Source organism: Pseudorasbora parva, chromosome 4 (assembly GCF_024679245.1).
Source record: "Pseudorasbora parva isolate DD20220531a chromosome 4, ASM2467924v1, whole genome shotgun sequence".
Taxonomy (NCBI): domain Eukaryota; kingdom Metazoa; phylum Chordata; class Actinopteri; order Cypriniformes; family Gobionidae; genus Pseudorasbora; species Pseudorasbora parva.
The window spans coordinates 29,406,194-29,427,765 of NC_090175.1; positions in this window are offsets into that span (position 1 = coordinate 29,406,194).

Sequence of the window (21,572 nt, forward strand, 5' to 3'; positions counted from 1 at the left end):
AATCTGTAATGGAAACGCAGCTTGTGTTGGCTGAGGCTGATCAGACCCCAGCTTGTGTCCAGTTGGCAAATATATAGCTAATTTGCCCCATGGATCTCCTTTCTTGAGCCATAACCATCTTGAGGCTTTCTCTGCTGCTTCGGTGTTGTAGATGGCTCTTCTCCTCCTCCCTCCATCAATGCCTAAGAGACTGAAGGCTCTGAACAAGGATCAGGCCTCAAATCCCCTACTTCCGACTTCAACTGGGAGACACCTTGCTCTCCATCCTGCTTGTCGACACTCGGTGACCAGTCCCTCGTATTTGGCGAGCTTCTTTCAAAGGCTTCTTCAAAGCGATCTTCCCAAGGGACTGTTAGCTCCAACAGAACAACTTTTTTGTGGACTCAGACAAGAGAACAACGTCTGGTCTTAAGGTGGTGGTTGCAATGTGGTTGGGGAGCTTGAGTTGCTTCTCCAGGTTCACTAGCAGCTGCCAATCCCTCACAGAAGCCAAGATGCCTGCAGATGTTTTTGCAGCTGGTCTTGGCTGCTCTCCAGCTCTAATGACGATGATGGCTTTCTTGAAGAGGCAGGAGCGCTTGGCCCAATTGACTCCTGCAGAAATAGCTTCAGCGATGGCCTTCAACACCTGGGTATGTCTCCACCTATATCTCCCCTCTCCCAGTGCCTTTGGGCAGCAACTCAGAATGTGCTCTATGCCTGGAGCACAATGAACATGCTGTTGACTCCACCTTGCCCCATATATTAAGGTTTGATGGGCTAGGGAAACTTGATCCGCTGTGGCTCTGCCTTCCACAGCTCTGCCCATGTCACCTTCCTCTCAATCACATTCTCCCATCATATCCAGGCACCCTGTTGCCACATTCCCACTGTCCTGAAGGTTATGTCCTCCTCAATCACTGCTCTCACCTCCTCCTGGACTAGGCGACACCTTGGTGGTGTCAATATGGGTAGTTGAAAAGGAACCCAGTCCAGCCCTGCCTCTTGTTACCACTCCTACCAGCCCGTTGTGATGTAATCTTGCTTCTGCTTGTTGAACAGCCCCCTTGGCCTTCCACTTCCGCCCAGTCCTAACTTCAGCTCCAGCCTTTGCCACCTTTGAATCTCTGATTCACAGTTGAGATTGGCACTTCATAGATGAGGAGTGGCCACAGGATCCTGGGAAGAATGCCATGCTGGTAACCAAGCTTTGATCTTCCCTGGCAATCCAGACCAATCCACTGACTTCAGCCATCCATTCAGCAGTACAGGTTGACTGGATGGATGCTGCATCCATCAGGGTGCTGTCAAACACCTTGCCTAAGCTCTTAACAGGCTTCTCTGTGATGGTCGGGATTGTTGTCCCTGCAACACTGAACCGGGACTTGTCATCTACCTTTCCTTTTTTCAGCACCATTGATCTAGACTTTGCTGGTTTAAAACGCATCCGTTCCCACACCATTAGCTTTTCGAGACCCTTTAGAATCCACCGGCAGCCTGGGACTGACTCTGTAGTGACAGTGAGGTCATCCACAAATGCTCTTATAGGTGGCTCCTCCTCTCATGCCTGCTTGTATTGTTGCTTTAGGGTCTTCATCTCCTGCCTTATGTTGTGGATTCTCTCCTCACATTGGTTCTTAGAGTGAGGTCCTTTGGAGTCTCCTTCCTTAACCTTTTCACCGAACCGGATGTGATGCTGAGGATGATTGTTGTCATGGCTTGCAGTTTTCTGTCAACCTCTTCCCTCATTGTAGCCTCTAGAATCTGGTCAACATATATGTCAAACTGGTTCCACAGTAAGGTCATGTTCGCTGCTGGCCACATAATCCACCTCCTCTCAGACTTGATACTGAAGGGATTCATTTGCAACACCAGATGGTTGAGAATCACTGTGGGGTGATTTTGGGCCTGGCTCCTCCTGCGTCTCAGGTTGAACACCTGTGCGTTGTGTTGGTCCTGTCCCCACCAGACATGCAAAACCTAGCTGATCACCTGCAAAAACGTGTCACTTGCTCAAAATGGATAGCTCATTCCTCAAAAGCAAGTATTCATGTCTCCCTCTCACCTCTCCTCCGTTGTGTCATCCTCTCTTCCGTCACCCACACAATTCTCCTCTATTGATGTCAACACAGCAACAGACACTTTATTTTCTACTTTAACTTCTTGTCTAGACTTTATCTGCCCTCTATCTTCTAGGCCAGCACACTCTACTCCTCTGATGTTCTTCGTGAACACCGGACCAAACTTAGAGCAGCAGAGAGAAAATGGTGCAAATCAAACGACCCATCTGACCTGAGTAAGTATCAATCTCTGCTCATTCCCTTCTCACATGATGTCCATACAGCTAAATCCTCATACTTCCACAACAAAATCAACAGCACCTCAGACACACGCACACTTTTCAGAACTTTCAACTCTCTCCTCTGTCCCCCTCCACCACCTCCCACCACATCTCTATCTGCAGACGATCTTGCCCATTTTTCACCAATAAAACCACAATCATCAGCAGTCAGTTCCCACCTCCACACACACACAATTTTAAATCACCCACATCCACAGCCAAACATTTTCTCTCTTCGTTCTCTAGACTCACTGAGGCTTAAGTATCGAAACTTCTCCTCTCCAGCCATCCCACTACCTGCCCTCTAGATCCCATCCCCTCACATCATCAACACATCTTTCTGCACCGGCATCTTCCCTACCACATTCAAGCAGGCTCCCCACTGCTTAAAAAACCTGCATTAGACACATCCCTTGTAGAGAACTACAGGCCTGTTTCTCTCCTACCATTCATAACGAAAACACTTGAAAGGGTTGTTTTCAACCAGGTCTCATCTTTCCTCTCACAGTCTAATCAACATGACCTAAACCAGTCAGGTTTCAAAAAGGGCCACTCACTTGAGACAGCATTATTGTCAGTTACTGAAGCCCTGCGGATGGCAAAAGCTGCATCTAAATCATCAGTCCTCATCCTCCTTGATCTGTCTGCTGCCTTTGACACTGTGAATCATCAGATTCTTCTGTCCACCCTCTCATCACTGGGACTCCACTACACTGTCAGAAAAAAAGGTACATTTCTGTCACTGGGGTGGTACCCTAAGGTACAAAACCGAAAAGGTACTAATATGTACCTTTAAGGTTCTACTATGTACCTTTAAGGTACTAATTTGCACTCTTAAAGTACTGATATGTACCTTTTAAGTTACTAATATGTACCATTTAGGGGTGAGTAAGGTACAAAGATGTAGCTTTTCACTTTTGTACCTTAGGGTACCGCCCCAGTGACAGCACTGTACCTTTTTTCTGAGAGTGTACACTGGTTTGAGTCCTATCTCACAGGTAGGTCTTTTAAGGTTGCCTGGAGAGGAGAGGTATCCAAAACACATCAACTGACCACAGGGGTTCCTCAGGGTTTAGTGCTTGGACCTCTCCTCTTCTCCATTTACACTACATCACAGGGAACCATCATTCAGGCACATGGCCTCTTATATCATTGCTATGCTGATGACACAAAGCTCTAACTCTCATTTCAACCAGATGACAGTAGCTGCACGAATCTCAAACTGTCTGGCGGACATATAGGCATGGATGAAAAAAAAACATCACCTGCAACTCCATTTAGCAAAGACTGAGCTGCTCGTTTTCCCTGCTAATCTGACCAACATGATTTTACCATCCAGCTAGGTTCATTTTTGATTACCCCTTCAGGGTCGGTCAGAAATCTTGTTCTGCAAGAATCAGCTGTCCTTCAAAGACCACATCAAAGATCATGCAGGTTTGCGTTACACAACATCAGGAAAATCAGACCGTCACTCGCTGCCCGGATCAAATTCAAAGCTCTGACTCTTGCTTATGGATCTTCCACAAGCTCAGCACCCGCATACTTCAACTCACTCCTACGAGTCTACACCCCCACCAGAAGCCTTCGCTCAGCTAACGAGCAAATGCTTGTGGTACCATCACAGAGTGGCATGAAATCCCTCTCCAGAACTTTTTCTTTTATTGTTCCTGGTTGGTGGAACGATCTTCCGTCCTACATACGTACGACAGAATCACTTGCTTCATTCAAAAGACAGGTAAAAACTCTTCCATGAGCGCTTAATCTTATCATAAAAAATAAAATAAAAACCCTCTTTCTCCTTTATTTCTCTTTCCTTCTTCCCTTTTTCTGGTTTTTGCTACTCTGAGTAGTATACAAATCTTGGTATTTAGGGCACTTTTTGCGTTTCTTTGCCTCTTCTTGACGGATCGCTTCCTGTACTCCTGAGTTGTAAGTCGCTTTGGATAAAAGCGTCTGCTAAATGCATAAATGTAAATGTAAATGAAAGTTTCAGTGTCATCAAGATGAATAGTCCTGACACCATTGTTTATGAACAAGATAGTCAAATAGCTCTGTCATGTTTTCATTATGACAGTTTACTCTGTAAATGTTTTCCAATGCCAAAAAGTTTGAAAATGCTCAAGTCAGCACTATATACTCTTACACAGCCATTTGAAAAATGCAGTAAAGTTACACATTATTGTATTTAGTGAGGTAACTGAGTACAAGACACTGAATATGTATGTTTCACTGCATATGCTATTTGCAATTCTAATTTGTTCACAGCATTGTGCAAAAGAAAAAATACACTCTTATTCACAACAAACATAAACTCCCTTTGGGTAGAGCTGTGCACAACTGTAAAAAAATAAATAGAAATTGCAGTGCATATTAGAACTGAACATACAACATACGTAGAACTAATGCTTCACACACCCCTTCTCATCGGTGAAAGTTGAGATTCACCTGAGAGAATTTTTTTCAATTTAGGAGACATTTTCAGAGTGTAAAATTAGCTTGACAGATTTTGACAACTACATAAACATTTTTGTATGTAGTGACTAAAGTTATGAAATGAGAACTATTAGTTTTATATGGAATGACTGTTCAGCATTCACAAGTATAGTTTTTACTTACATGGCATAAGCAAATTATATTGTTATAAAAAAGCAGAGAGTTGTATAAAAGCAATTGATGCATGTCCAAAAACATTTGCAATTTGTTGGAAGGAATGAAAAACTGCTATGATGTGCACAAATGACTAAATGTTGTGGAGGTTACTGTTGTGCAGATGTAAATAGTAATGTGGGAAATGTACCAAAGCGACTGAGAAAAACTGTAAATGGGTTAATAATAAATTTATTAATTGGATTTACTGTCACATCAGTCTAAATTGCAGTCAGAGTAATCTTAAAAAACATCCTAACTGCTTATGAAACTGTAGGGTAATTATATCATAGTGTATAATGCATGAGCTAGATATGGTACACTAACCCAACCTTTGTTAGTGAGAGACTTTTTCCTCTTTTCATCTACAGGCAGAGATACACCAGAGACAGCAGGCAAATGTCAACCTCGTCATTTATTGCTCTGAAAAAAGGACACTGGTTCTGTGCGGTAATGACAGACCTCACATTGTTACTGTTCCATTCAGCTCCATTCTGATATGCGCAAGAGGAGTGAAAATATAACTCCAGCAGGTTAGCTACTGTATCTGATTAATGCTAAACAATCAGCAGTGTTCATTTGTTGTCTGGAGTAGTTAGCAAGACACCACTTTCTCTCATATAGATAAATGTCTCTTCTCAGGGTTCCATGCAGGAGAAATATTTGATTGCTAATCACAGATGGATGATCGTGCACAGCTCTCAGTTTGGCTGAAGGAAGATCTGGAGAGCAAGCCAAAGACAGGGTGGTGTTTCTGGCTCTGATTCACGGTCACCCTCATGCACATATTTAGAGCCAGCATCTCCAAATAGGCTAGTTTTCTAAACGAAAAGACCATACAGACTGGTCCAAGATCACTTTAAGACCAAAGTTCTGTTTATGCAATTTATTGTAGCTATATTGCATAGCGGTCTAGACCCATTTTAGCTACCTATTCCATTTGTATGGTGATCCGCGAGAGACGAAACCCTCCCTATTACATGCTTGGGACAAACACACATTCATACAGACAATTTAGCATATTGTGGGGGAAACTGGACCACCTGGAAGAAACCCATGCAGACACTGGGAGAACATGCAAACTCCACACAGAAAGGACTCCTGGCTCAGCTGGGACTCGAACCAGGGACCAACATGCTGTTTCTCATTTGTTAACTTACTTGTTACTTGCAGCCTTCATGGGAGACTTTATTCCAAAAAAAAATTTTTTTAATTGGTTAAAAATTTAAATTTTTGGTTTTATGTAGACTATGACTCCATATCCAATATATATATATATGTCATATGATTATGAATCAGCATATTGATTCATGATTCAGATTGTCAGTCATGTGATTTCAGCAGTTTGACACACGATCCGAATCAATCTGCTGATTCATAAACGTTTGAATCTTTATTTGAGGTTTGAAAACAAACGCAGAAGAGAAAACAATGCTGAATAAAGTCATAGTTTTTGTTATTTTTGGACCAAAATGTATTTTCGATGCTTCAGGAGATTCTAATTAACTAACTGATGTCACATATGGACTACTCTGATGATGTTTCTATTCCCTTTCTGGACATGGACAGTATAGTGTGCATACACTTTCATGAAGGAACAGAAAAGCTCTCGGACTAAATATAAAATATCTTAAACTGTGTTCTGAAGATGAGCGGAGGTCTTACGGGTGTGGAACGACATTAGGGTGAGTCATTAATGACATAAATTAAATTTTTGGGTGAACTAACCCTTTAATTGTCTAGCATATATATATTGGGAAGTTAGATCAGATATCATAATCACAACATGGTGCCTACAAAACAATTTTGGCCTTTGCAAAACCATAATATATATATATATATATATATATATATATATATATATATATATATATATATATATATATATTTCTCTCACCCTCTACCTCTCATAATATTTACAGCATAAATTAGATTAATTGTCTTCAAATATGTACTAGAGAAGGCAGAAGGCCTACGAGTTTTCTTTAAAATGCATGATCTTTGAAGCCGCCCACATCAACCACAAGGCAATTCTTTCAAAAGCTTTCATTTTAACATAATTGTAATTATGAGGAGGCAGGTTATGGTTAGAGTTTTTAAGGACAATATCAGCCTCTTCAAAAATCCAGCTGCATATAATTAAAAAAGAGACAAAAAAGTTTCAGTCTGCTGTTACATATTGCTCTGTGCTCCATATGCACCAGAGAAAATCCAAGGTGATTTACCCACATTAGACATTCAAGAGAGATCAGACTTGAGATGTAGCCAAAATTGCAAGAGTAAGAGAAGGTGAATCTGTCAATGGTACTTCGGAAATTGAAGTCTGGAATGGAATGTCTCCAAGGTGACATACACACACACACACACACACACACACGTATTCTGTCCATGATTCACGATTCACATCCAAGGTTATTCTCACTGGCTGTCTAGATCAAGCCAGCTGAATCAATCTATTATTCATGATTCAGTTCAGAGTCTGGGATTTGCCAAAACCTGTAGATCGCCTAACAGAAGGGGTTCTCTTTGCAAGAACTTTAGTTCCGTTCATCCCGGAAAGAAAGTGGCCCTTTATCTTGGTTGCCGTATAATAAGGTGATGGCTGGCCATGGAAGGTGTAATCTGAAAAACCTCAAATGAGCATGAGATCTTAAAATGAGAGCAGCATTAAAGAGAGTAGAGAGATAAGTGAGGCAGAAATGCTGATCAGAGGATGGAGTGATAAAAAAGAGGCAAGCAGACAGGACTGTGGGAGAACAGTTGCCTTTGTGATAGTCAAAGGCAATAAAAGCAACACACAGACCAAAAGAAACATTGAGCAATTATCACAAGAGTGAGTGAAAAACACACTTAAAAAAGTAAATCAGAAAAACTAAGCAAATTTGTGGCACTAACTATGTTATACATCACCAAAATTTTCCTTGCTTACATTAAAGCACAAAACGATGCTTGTTGGAACATTCCTCCCCAAAATATGAATTTATTAAATGTTCATTAATTAATGTTAATTTCTTAATTTTTCACATTTTCACTGAATATATTATGTATGTAAAATTAGTATTGACAACATTACATACAGTCATGTAAAAATGTTAGGACACACTATTGAATTGACCATGGTTTTTATATCATCATATGCTTGGCAGGCCTTAACATTTGGAAAATAAAACAACAACATGTGACATATTACACCATTCATGTCACTATATATGTCACTATTTATTTAACACAAATAAAGACAAGATGAAAAAAAAACATGGCTGACAAAGTTAGGACACCCTATCATTCAATTGTGTGTAGATCCACTTTTAGCAGCAATCATTTTCTGCATGATTTATTAGTCTCTCACATCATTCTGAAGAAATTTGAATCCACTTTTTTTGAGGTTTGCATGCATGTGTTAGTGCACAGCTCTTTCACAGCATTTCAGTCAGGATGAGGTCTGGACTTTGACTGGGCCATTGCACCTTTTCAGTCGTTCTGTTGTAGAAGAGGTGTTTGTGCTGATATGCTCTTTTTGTTTTCACCAACCTTGGCACTGTGCATTATGGCCAAACATCTCCACTTTGGTCTCATCTGTCCAAATTGCATTGTTCAAGAAGTCTTATGATTTGTTCAGATGCAACTTCGTAAACCTAAGCTGTGCTGCCATGTTTTTTCAAGAAAAGAGGCTTTCTCCTGGCAACCCTTCCAGAAATGCCATACTTGAACCATCTTTTCTAATTCTACAGTCATGAACTTTAACATTTAACATGTTAACTGAGGCCTGTAGAGTGTGGGGTGTACTTATTGGTTTGTCTGCAATTTTTTTGAGCATTATACAGTCTGATCTTAGGGTGAATTTGCTGAGACATCCACTCATGGAAAGATTGGTGTCTGTCTTAAATGTTTCCACGTTTGAATAATCTTCCTCAATGTAGAATGATGGACTTCAAATGGTCTGAAAATGGCCTTGTAACCCTTCATAGATTGATGACAGCAACAATTGCTTCTCTAAGATCATTGCTGATAGATTTCTACCTTGGCATTGTGTTAACACACACCTGAATTGCAAAAAAACATTCCATTTACTAACGTAACCTCAGTTCCCTGAGATAATGGCCATGAGCAACTCTATTTTCTCAGAATACTGAATTTTTTCAAAAGCTACACAATGCTCATTCCCATTGTCTCAGATAACCTTGGTTTATTTTTGTTCTTTGTGATACAGTTCACTTGCTTTTTGTCAGTGTTCTTCTGATGGGAAAGACGTGAAGACTCCCATCGAGAGGCTTCAGGTAGCGGCTCCACAACTCAAGTTGGGTATGCCAAATTGGCCCCTCTGTCTAGGACAGGAGGTCCCGTCTTAGCAGGAACGGCCATGGGGCTGCTGACAGCAGCTGAACTATTGCCGGGAACCACTGCTGGTTCTGCCAGAGGTGCCATGAGTATTACCAAGCATCTGTCATCCCTGATTCAGTTAAAGACCTGTGGGAGTAGAGTTACCAGAAGGAAGGATTAAAGGTGCAGAGAAAGCCACTTGTGGGCTAATGTGTCTTTTTCCTTTGAACAGAAGTACCAACTTGTTCAGCAGACGAGACATGGAATCTCCCCCAACCAAGAAATATATCTTGGTAGACCTCCAGGAAGAATGGGCTGGTCACTGACGTTAGACAGGCTCTTCTGGAGCCGACTAGTCCGAACTCAACTCACTAAAAGTGTAAGAGGTGGGAACGCTCTCTTTAAGAAAAGTGATCCATAACAGCAGCGGAAGACTCATGATCTCGCAGTGTGAGAAGTGCGCTCATCTGAGGGAAGCAGGGGAGCCCTGCATAAGCCACACTCGTGGCGTGACATTTTACAACAAACATCGTTTAAAGGACAACTCCAGCGAATTTTTAAGTTTATCTTTATCGTTATATCTTTGTAAGTACAGTCTATAGGGGAAAAAAATGAAACGGATTGGTGCCATTCCGTGGTCGAGGATGGGTGCAACCACTGTAGAGGTAATGTAAACTTTATTTATCCTTACATTTGGGCGCACGCGGCTTGAGGAAAGATGTGCAGTAATAAAATAATCATGCTTTACACACACAATACTCCTCCCAACTGGACTATTTGCCTTTTTTTCCGGCTACAACTGAGTTCCCACGGGACTTCAGCACGAGAATACAGCTAGCCGTCTAAAACAGGTGAATTTAAACAATGGCTAAGTGGTTAAACTCATCTCGTTGTCATGTAAGGGACCTGTTCATGTTGGACAGACATTTTAATAGCATTTTGTGGCTGTTAAGAGGCACAAAGACACCCTTTACGTTTATACCCCATAATTGCCATTTGAGCTGAGTGGGGGCTCATTAACTGTAATAGCTCCATGTTGCAAGCACCAATCCGGTTCGTTTTTTTTTTTCTTCTATAGACTGTACTCACTGTACTCAATGATATAATGATCAAGATAAACGTAAAAATTCCCCGGAGTTGTCCTTTAATTTGCTTTTTTTGGTTAAAAATTGTATCTTTTGGCTTTCGCTGCGAAATTTACTCTGTGGCTTCCACCAGAAAGCTGCTGAGGAGAAGCACTGAGTTAGCTGTGATCCGCTGCAGGTAGACAGTAAAGAGGTAGAGTCTTGTCATATTTGAAGTCAGCCAAGAGATGGTCTTAAAATTGCTTTCGGCAAGACTTAAATAGGCATTCGGCCCTGCCCGTTTTATCTGGCTGAAATAGTTGCACAGATGTGAACCAATCAGGCTTCAATATTCAGAGAAAACAGACTTTCCCCATAAGCATAAAAAAGCACTGACGCAATGTGAGTGAAGTGTATCGAAAGGGATCGTCTTATGGGATGGTAAATGTCAACAACATTATGTCAATTCACTGCAAGACAAAACAGGGGGCGGAAACATACATTTCTAATCGAAACTCAAGACCAAATAACTCACTAAATGTTATGTACATGCTAAATGTTAGAACAGAGAAACAACCGAGGGATTCAGATATCATTTCATCTGGCTGAATGAAGAGAGCTGTAAAATTCATGGAGAATTCTATGCTAGACTGTTAATTGAGCAGGGCCAGTTGTAACATTGGCCCAGAGATACTAATTGGCTTTCCAATGTCCCTAGAGGAACAGAAGGAATAAAGTGTGTGTGTGTGTGTGTGTGTGTGTGTGTGTGTGTGTGTGTGTGTGTGTGTGTGTGTGTGTGTGTGTGTGTGTGTGTGTGTGTGTGTGTGTGTGTGTGAGTGTGTGTGTGAGAGAGAAAAAGTAAGGGAGAGATATACAGAAAGAAAGAGCAAACGCATTATAATTTAAACCAAGGACTGAAGCAGGCAAACCAAACCCACTGAGCCTTCAAAAGGGAAACATGCTTTCTCAAAAATCTGGTTCAAGGTTCTTTACAAGTTATAAGATATTGATGTTTATGCCTTATACTTATTTATATGATGCAATTCTTAATAGATGGGTTGATGATATTGATGTTTATGCAATATACTCCTTTATATGATGCAATACTTAAAGGATTAGTTCACTTCAAAATTAAAATTTCCTGATAATTTACTCACTCCCATGTCCATGTCTTTCTTTCTTCAGGGGAAAATAAATTAATTTTCTGAGAAAAACATTTCAGTATTTTTATACTCACTACATACAAGGTACAAATCAATACAGTTTCAAAGGGCTTGGAAGGGCTTCAGGGGCTCTGCACGATCCCAGCTGAGAACTAGAGTCTTATCTAGCGAAACGATCAGTCATTTTATAAAAAATTAAAATAATTCGACCTGATTCGAATCTTCGCAGGTGTTAAGCAGGCTGCGTTGCGCCTTTAAAATTCGAACACATTAGCTGTGTCTCATTTCATTAAATTTCGAAGGCTGCATCCTCCGGAGGACATGTCCTGTGTAGGTTGCAGTATACGAAGTGTCCTCAATCAGAATTAAACGAGACGTCCTTTGTAGGACACACAGGCAGGAAGTATCACGTTGCTATGCCAACACATATAGCCTCGTTGCGCTCTCACGCCAGTTTATATGAATGAAAATTATTTATAACTTGAAAATTACTATGAAATGTTTCTTGTCTTGACAGCAATGTACTGTTCTAAATGTTTAAAAAGCACTAAAGCGTTGTAATCCTGTTCACCACAACTATCTTTTTGAGGTAATAGAGCTTAAAAATAAAAACAAACTTACATTTTAAACACCACACCTACGCTCGCATGTATATCTGGCAGTGGTGCAGTTTTTTCATATAATATAAAAAAATATATATGACGGTTGTTAATGGCGACGCAAAGAATTATGGGTTATCTCCAGCCGTGAAGGCTACACCTCATGCACACTCCGAAATCCTGTGAAAGAAGGACGCATTCGAAGGCCGCATTTGGAGTGTCCTTCTCACTTTTTTGAAATGAGACGGCCTTATGACGTATGCACCCTTCAAATGCGACCTCCGGAGGACGCAGCCTTCTGAAATGAGCTATTCAATGAGTGTACACCAAGCGGCAACCTCCTATGATCTCTCTTGAAGCCAATATGGAAGGAATGTAAACTGTAATTCCTTAACTGGCCACTAGAGGCTGGCTCCAGAATCTAATTGAGCTCAATGTTAAAATTCTCAACTTTACAGCAGAAAAAAACTTGTTTACAACATGGTACAAATTGTGGTTTAGGCTTATAAGGCTAATTTTGATCTTCATGACAACTGTCAGGGGGGTGATTTTTATTTGGGGAAACTCATTCGTTTACGTTACATAAAGCCTTAAAGTTCTGCATAATTAAGGGGCGTGGTTACAAGTGGATATCCATTTATCTGCCGTCTGTTGTTATTGTGTCACCTCAGCTCCACACACATCCCACCTTTTAGCCCATTTTCTGTTATCCAGGAGTGACACGCGATGACTCGCTCACAAGATGGCAACGCCCAGCTCGACCCTACTTTAAGCTTCAGGATCGGAATCCTATGGGTGACGTCACGGATACTACGCCCATATTTTTTTACAGTCTATGGTGTACACACACACACACACACTGTGTGCCACTGGTGGTGGCATTCGGTGCCTGTCCGAGGCGACTCAGGAAGTTGTTTAAAATCCTGCCGCGCCACAGAGCGCCATTTCAAGGTTTTATATTAAATTTATATTTCCCTCAAATCGTTAATGTATACTGATTTCACCCTGTGCTACAAGATTGTGCAGCTCTTCTGTCAGAAGTCGATTCAAAATTGAGCTTGCACGTATATAATGCGCGCGTCTGGTGTGAGATCCTGAGACACGGCGCTGATCTTCGTGTGCGGTGTGCCTTTAGGCACAATCAGCTTAGGAACATGCATGTAAACGCACTCAAAGTTCTCTTTTCCTCTCTAGGTAGGTAAATTTTTTTTAGGTTTATTAGGTTTAGTTTATTAATAGACTAGTATCGTGCCCCTTCCAACCCATTCACACACATAGATTCGACTATCGGTCGACCATAGAAAGATTCGAAAATTCGGATTCAAAAGTGTCCCTTAGTCGAGGACACCTCTAATACTTTTTAACCTAAATTTCTCATAATTGGTAAATGGACTGCATTTATAGCACTAGTTGGGAGAATATCGGATGTGTATCAGAGTATAGGGTCCGTGCATTCGGCCTTAAAGTGACCGTTCCACAAAGCACAGACCATTTAATTCTGGCATAATGGACTTCAATGGTCATAATGTGCATTTATACAACAAAGCAACAATAATAAAATAATGCATTAAAGGTATAAAAAAGGACATTTACTTTTGATACTTAAGTACTTTTAAAAACAAATACGTCTGTACTTCTACTTAAGTAAAAGTCTGTTTTTAGAACTTTCACTTGTAACAAATTTTGACTAGTAGTACTTTCACTTTAACTTTACTTTTGTTAGTAATTGAGCTGTGTACTTTGCCTACCTCGGCCGTACACTCCAAATGCACCAAAATGCATTGCATTTTTAAGTGTTCTCAACAATTCCTTTGCAGTACAGGAAAAAAAATGCCTGTGTCTTAGTTTATTCTGAATATGCTACATGAATAATTCAATAAGTATGCAGCATGTAAACAGATTGGACTAATGGATTACACAAAATATGGACATGATTTGCAAGTAAGCATGGACATTTATTTTTCATCATGCATCTTGATATTTAAGCAACATTTTAATAGTAAACCATGAAACTGAATATCCCTCTGCTCTGATTTCTGATTCTATAAAGATACGGAAAGACATCCAGTTCCATGTTTCACTTCTTTGAGAAGTGGGTTTCTTTAGAGAACTGAAAGAGAACCATAATTTCTACAGAAATGTAAAAATCTTTCAGTCACATGACTGGACTTAAACCTTTTCCTTTAAGAATTTAGAGGGGGTAAAAAACATCAGCCAACTGTTCCATACAGCACAGACCATTTAATTCTGAGAGCTGACTGCTTTTGTACTCCTAAGAATAAGTGTATTTGTGTGTACATATTCTGGTGTGTACATGTTTAGTGCTGGACATGTATGTGTGGAGCAGCTCCTCGGTTAGATCTGAGATAATCCTCCTTCAAAATACCTTTTCCAGCTGAATGGGTCTCTCTTCTTCCCAGCTCAGCTTGTCAAAGAAACCTGTCCGCACATCAGTGCACACAGCTGGGTACCACTTTAGCTGGGATACTCTCCCAAGCTGCAATGACAAAGGAATATGTGTCTTTATTGTTCAGTCACATTTATCTCAATGATTATTAGTGAAGATAGAAAAAGTATTTGCAATTGCTTACATACATTTATTAAAAATAAGCTTTAACACAACTCACCCTCCCTCAGTGTTAATGGCAAAAACAGTCTTTGATGTAATCCCTTGAAATTTTTTCTTTTCAAGAATTGGGACAGAAATCAGTTGTCACTGTTTTTTTATTATTTAATTCATTGATCATTATAATTCATAACTTTATAATAATAAACAAAACAAATAGCATCAATGTTACAAAATCTTCAATAGGAAATGATCAAATATTCACCTATAAAGCAGCTTTTATTTAAAAATAATATCAGAAGTATTTGCAAACAGCAGATTACTCATTTCATGCTTTTTGTGTTATAACAACTAAAAAACTCAATGTTTTACTCAATATATTGGTGCATACTAGACGAATATCTAAATATGTTACAATTTAACAAAAAATACACTGACTCATAACCTGCACACGGTTTATGGGAAAAGTAACAAGTCTGAATAAAATGGTAACATCTGTTCATGGCTTTTCCTGGTGTTCTTGAAAGAAAGAAAAAAAGATCTAGGCTGAGCTACTTTGCAAAATGCATTAGCGAAAAGTATCTTCCAAATGACTTCTTACATTCAAAATATTAATATGGTGTTTATCATACTATTCTCTGTTCAATCATGAAATGTTCTCACTGTCAATCAGTTGTAAACTTCTCTCTCTCTGCTATTAACAGCCAGTCAGACAAGGCCATCGCTTCACACACGACTGGCTCTCTTAGCTTTGGTTTGGTCTTTGCGTGGCTCTTTATCCCTGGTTTACCTTCTTCTGTCTCCGTGGCTTATCTTCACAGGAGTGTGGAAGAGGCTGTGAGCAGCCACAACTCCTCCCAGAACATGCACAAAGCCATTCATTACGATGGCTTTACCCATCACTCCAGTGAAATCTGCTAAAGCTGTAGTATCCCAAAGCACACAAAAAAGCCAGTTAGCTCAGGAATTTCATGGGATATTCAATGAAGCATGAATTTATTTTAAACTCCTGTGCCATTTGTTAAAATAATATAAGCAATGATTTATTCCTGAGACCCACATTTTTAAATCACAAATGTATGTTTTAAACATAATAAGTAATAGGAACTTCTCTGAAATGCTGAGTACTTCCAAGTTTAATTTTTCCTTCACATCACAATGAAATGGCTCACAGCCAGTGAAAGATATAGGCCAGTCTGCCAGGGATGGTTAGTGTTTCAGCAAGACAAATGTCTCAATATATTCTGTGTATTTACCTCAGTTCTCTCAGCTTCACTTGTAAAGGAGTTTTATACTTCCCACCGCTGGGCAGTTTTTGCCCAGCAGCACAAATCAATATTTTTGCTTTCTTGATAAGTAGAATTTACCTTTATTAAACAAAGTGTTTATTTTGTCATTTGGACAGTATAATATTTAATACAGATTTTCTGTCAATAACCCAAGTGATAACAGGCAATTGTTACTGGAACTATTTTTTATTGTACCCTTCAAATTACTCGCTGGTGTAACCTAATGTATTCCACTTGTTTTAGTGCAATACTGAAGCCACATGTTCAAAACTCTTCACATTCAACAAAAGTCTATACCAGGGGTGGGTAATTGCAGTCCTGGAGGGCAACTGTCCTGCAGAGTTTAGCTCCAACCCTAATCAAACACATCTGAACCAGCTAATCAATGTCTTCAGGATTTGAAAGCTACAGGGAGGTGAGTTTGATCAGGGTTGGAGCTAAACTCTGCAGGACAGTGGCCCTCCAGGACTGGAATTGCTCAGGGGTGGTCTATACGGACAATACCTTGGTATTACCTCTCATCTATACGGACCAAACTGTGAATACATTTTCAATGCTTTCACACAAAACGAATCCAATTACCACATTTCCCAAAATCCATGAACACTTGTGTCATTCATACTTCATCTTCTCCAAAAATACTATATATTTGCAGCACATTTTTCGAATGCTAAAACACTGCTTTCAAATGTGACTTTCTGATAAAAAGCACATTCGATTCAGAATGATGGCAAACTCATGCATTTCTGCAGGAATTATAATCCAAGCAGAATATTTACAATATAATGAATTAAAAAACACAATGAATTACAAAGAAGACCCAGTGCCCAAGTGTCCAATTTTTAGTCTATATTACAATAGTAATTTATTTATTTATTTATTTATTTTCAGTCATGTTTTGGTAAATCGGGATGGCTACATTGTGATTTTGTTTGGAAACATGTATCAACGAAGTCACATGGGGAAATAAGAGCGACAAAAAGAAAGGACATGAAACCTCACAGTGCTATACATCCATCCATCCAAAACACATGGAAAAACAAATGGTTGGTCCATCACAGGGATGACACACGTACACATTCATATTCACACACACACCTCCAGGCAAATTTACAGTCTCCAATTCACCTGTCCTGTATGTTATGTGTTACACAGAGAGAACATACAAACTCAACACTGAATGACCCCTGACACCGCTGAAGCTCCAGTACTGCGCATTTCTCATTCATTCTTTATGCTGTAATACAATTAGTAAAATTAGAAGATGTTATTTTTAATCTATAACAAAATACCAATTTATGTGAAAAATCATTCAAACTCTAAAAATGAATTTTTTTTTTTTTTTTTGAAAAATTGGTTTCAGCATTTCCCTTGTATTAGTATACTTACTTTAAATAAAAATAAGAAAGTATACGTTCAGTCTACTTTTTATGTACAATAGTCATGTGCCTCAAAAAGTAAATTCATATCATTATGATACCTTTATAAATCATTAGCTAATGATTAATTAAAGCAGACAACTGAAAGTTTAAATGCATGGCTTTGACCCATTGTGGTAATTAATGCATTAATTTACATTATTAGTTAATATAATATGTTATTAGGGAATTAATACATGATGTCATGTTTAAATAATATTTAATACACACATTTCTGTGTGATCGGGTTGGTACAGCAAAATCGAATTTTTGTTTAAAACATGTTTTACACTGTGAAGCTGCTTTGAAACAATCATCATTGTAAAAGCGCTAAATAAAGTTCATTGATTGATTGATTGATTGATTGATTGATTGATTGATTGATTGATTGACTGATTGATTGATTGATTGACTGACTGACGATCACTGTCATGTTTCTCTGTTTATCATGTTCACTGTTACGTTTCTCTGTTTATCATTTCTTATGCACTTCCTGGTTTTGTCATGTGTTCCATTGTCATGTGATTCCCGTGCCCTCATGTGATCCTGTCATGTGTTCCTGTGTCATGTTGTCATTGGTTTATTGGTTCATCATTGTTCACAGGTGTCCCTTTTCTTGTCATTAGTCATGTGTATATTTAAGCCCTCATGTTTGCTGTGTACCTCAGTCTGATACTGAATATGGTAACACACTGTTGGCTGGTCTAAGTCAAGTTGATTCATGCCAGGTTTATTGGTTTGCCAAGCAAGTCTTTGTTTTATGTTTGGGATCTTGACTTTTTAAAAGCGGAACTGCTCTTTGGTTCTGAAGCTTCTCCTCCTGTGGACTTATGTTAATGATTACCAGACTGCCAAAATTAACCCAGCAGTAGCCATCCTGCATTTACGCCAGGGAAATCGTCCCCTGGAAGATTTTGTTGTGGACTTTTGTGAACTTTCTAGCTAGGTAGATTTTAATAAGGTGCTCAAGGACATTTTTAATTTTGTACTTAATGAGCACCTTACTCATTTAATGCCTGAAAGCGCTTTGCCATGGACTCTGGCCCAGTACATTGATCATGCCCTCCTGCTTTGTTGCTCTGCATTTACTGTGGGAATTGCAGAAGAGGAACCCCACAATCCCACAGTACACAGTGTGTTTTGGGTTCATGTTCCATGTGTTTAAATTTTCCATGTTCACTGTTACTGTTCTGTCATGTTTCTTATTTTGCCATGCACTTCTTGGTTTTGTCATGTGACTCCTTTGACCTCATGTGATCCTGCCATGTGTTCCTGTCTTGTCATTGACTTCCCAATTCTTATTTGTGCATCCTAGCTTCCTCTCCTCACGCCTTCGCTCCACCATTTCAGAATGCGAGGGAAGGACGCGAGGAAAAGGCCGAAGGACGGAGTAATTGAATCAAATGAAATTATATACTCGCTCTCTTTAACATCACTTCAAAGCGTCGTCAGTTAATGATGACTCTGCACCGCTGGATTTAGTCGGGATTCTTAAATATTATAGATAACTATTTATATTGCTTCAGCCTCCACAAAATACCATATTTGTCCATATTTTAATTAATACTACCAGTTATGCCAGTTATTAACTGCTTTTTATTCATTGTATAGTAGGCCTATAGTTCCTATTTGTTTCTCTATTTGTCAGATGTTGTTATTTGACAAACATTTGTGTCTTGTACATAAACATACTAATAATGAATAAACTGTGGCGCGATGTGAAGGGGGAGGAGAATTAATGTGTGCATGACGTTTAGTAGATAAAACAATTCCGCAAAGGATACACCTGTGTATCATTGCTCATGACTCCTCAGGAAGCCTCCTCGCTCATCCATCCTCGCCTCCTCAGAATTGAGATCTCCTACAAGATGGCTGAGCTCCATCGGTTTCCAGGTCATAGGATGGAGGATGGAGGAGCGAGGTAACGAGGAGCGATATTGAGAAGCGCCCACAATGTGTATTTAAGCCTTCATGTTTGCCTTGTGTCTTGGCATGTGTCTCAATCATCTCCCTAGTTCAGTAGTCAGGGCACTGATCAGTACATAAATCAGTGGGCTGACTCCCTGATCTGTGCCCTGACTACTGAACTAGGGAGCTCTATTGAGATGCACCCTTTGTCTGATATTGAATGTGTAAACCCGCTGTTGGTGAGTGCCCGTTCTTTTCATGTCAAGTTAAGTTAAGCCAAGTTTATTGTTTTGCCAAGCAAGTCTTTGTTTTGTTTGTGATTTTTGCTTTTTGAAAATAAAACTGCACTTGGATTCTGAAACCTTACCTCCAGTGGACTTGTTACAATATACACTCAAAGGGTTAGTTCACACAAAAATGAAAATTATTTCATTAATTACTCATCCTCTTGTCGTTGGACACCCGTAAGACCTTCGTTCATCTTCAGAGCACAAATGAAGATATTTTTGTTGAAATCTGATGTCTGAGAAAGGCTTCAGAAAGGCCTTTATTGGCATTCAGTACATTTACACTCACAAGACCCATAAAAGGCACTAAAAACATCGATACAATGTCCATCTCACTACAGTGGCTGTACAATTATTTTACAATGCGACGAAAATAGTTATTGAGTGCACAAAAATCAGAATAACGACTTTATCCACCAAGTTATCGACGTGAACTCGACGCATGCGCGAGAATATGATGCAGAGCCGCCGTTCAGATACATGACCCAGAAGAGGAGGAGCACCGCTATCATGTGAGTTCACGTCCGAGACCTACACGGAAGACAATAACTTGGCAGATAAAGTCATTATTTAGATTTTTTTTTTGCGCCCAAAAACTATTCTCGTCGGTTGAGTTTCAATTTATTAGACAAAGTTCCTTCCTTGTATCAACTCAATTTTTTCATTTTAATGAACTCAAAATTTTAAGACAACCAGGTTACTTACTTTTTTAAGTTAAACCAACAAAACCCAACAGTGTAACAACGTTTGTAGTGCCTTTTATGGGTCTTGTGAGTGTAAATGTACTGAATGCCAATAGAGGCCTTTCTGAACCCTTTCTCAGACATCAGATTTCAACAAAAATATCTTCATTTGTGTTCTGAAGATGAATGAAGGTGTTACAGGTTTCCAACGGCATGAGGGTGAGTACACACACACACACAAATTTTTTTTGTTTTTTGTTGGTTTAACTTAAAAAAGTAAGTAACCTGGTTGCCTTAAAATTTTAAGTTTTTTGTATTAACATTTGAGTTAATACAATGAAGGCAATTTGTTTAATAAATAGAAACTCAAAATTGTATTTGAACCACATAAAAAATGTGATAAATCATGAAAATAGCACTATTTGGCATGTTTCACTGCATCATCAGAAATAAAACACACACAATTACCCAAATGTGCTTACAAAATATTTTAATAATATTTTAATAAAGGTTGTCAAATCTCAAAAAAAAATTCATTGTATTAACTCAAAATTTTAATTCCAATGAACTCAAAATTTTAAGGCAACCAGATAACTTTTTTTCTAAATAATTTTTTACAGTGTAATTAATGAAATAATTTTAATTTTTGGGTAAACTAACCCTTTAAACATATAATTTTATTTACATGACTTTAGTCCCAAGCAGTACTTAAATAGTACACGTACAAGTTTACTAGTCTAGTACACAGATATGAGTATGTATATATTAATATACCAATGCATCTGACAAAACATTTACAGTGCTGTCCGTGTAAACAATGTTAGTTATTTTAACGGAAAAATAATCTATTAACTAGGTTGCGGTTCACAGCCGTTCTTTGAAAGACTGATTAAATTGTACTACAAAGAATTGTTTAAAATGTGCCTCTCCAAAGAGCCCCTCCAAAGATGGTTAATCAGGTGTGTGTTCTTAATTACAGTTGCTGGAAAGACCAATTATGATTAACTTCAATTATGATTCGTGTGGCCATCTGTTACACCACATTTTACAGCCAGTACAATTGCATAGCTCAGATAGGTTGGTAAATTAGCATTATATAATTGAATGGCATAAATGGCTGTAACTGTAAACTTTAGTCGTCATTTAATAACACTTTAATAACACTATTTATGCTCTGACAAAACACAGCCGCCAGTTTTTCTGTGCGTTTTTCAACGTGTTTTTTCTTTCTTTTTTTCACGTGCAGACTCAGAGCTGCAATCTCAGGCTGCAATCAGACCAAATCATTCCAACGACTGATTCCTGTCAT